Source organism: Sinocyclocheilus rhinocerous, unplaced genomic scaffold, assembly GCF_001515625.1.
Source record: "Sinocyclocheilus rhinocerous isolate Xijiao unplaced genomic scaffold, SAMN03320098_v1.1 scaffold592, whole genome shotgun sequence".
Classification (NCBI taxonomy): Eukaryota; Metazoa; Chordata; class Actinopteri; order Cypriniformes; family Cyprinidae; genus Sinocyclocheilus; species Sinocyclocheilus rhinocerous.
Window position 1 is genome coordinate 3,284 of NW_015642562.1, and position 300 is coordinate 3,583.

Consider the following 300-nt stretch of genomic DNA (forward strand, 5'->3'; position numbering starts at 1 on the left):
GTAAAATTACAACTAATTAGTATTTGGGGTGAAAGTAATTAGTCTTTTAATATGTCATAAATGGATTTTTGTTGTAAATATGCCTGAAAAGATTGTTACACTGAATGGCATTTTAGTGGGTCTCTTCTATAAATCAGGGAAAAATGTATGATATTTATTTTTTGCTCAGAAAAACAAAAACAAAATTGCAATTAAATTAAACGGAAAACTTTTAAATTTTTTTTGGGGAAAAACAACAACAATTTAAAGCAGTATTACACTTATTGTTTTTATGCTTAAACCCTTTTTCGTCTGTCTCCC

The 300-nt window shown here is 27.0% G+C and overlaps 1 protein-coding gene across 1 annotated transcript in view; it reads right to left on the reverse strand.

The window, feature by feature from the left end:
* Positions 1 to 300, reverse strand: part of LOC107756199 (proteasome 26S subunit ubiquitin receptor, non-ATPase 2) — a 24,408-nt gene that overhangs the window by 1,766 nt on the left and 22,342 nt on the right. The window lies entirely within an intron of this gene.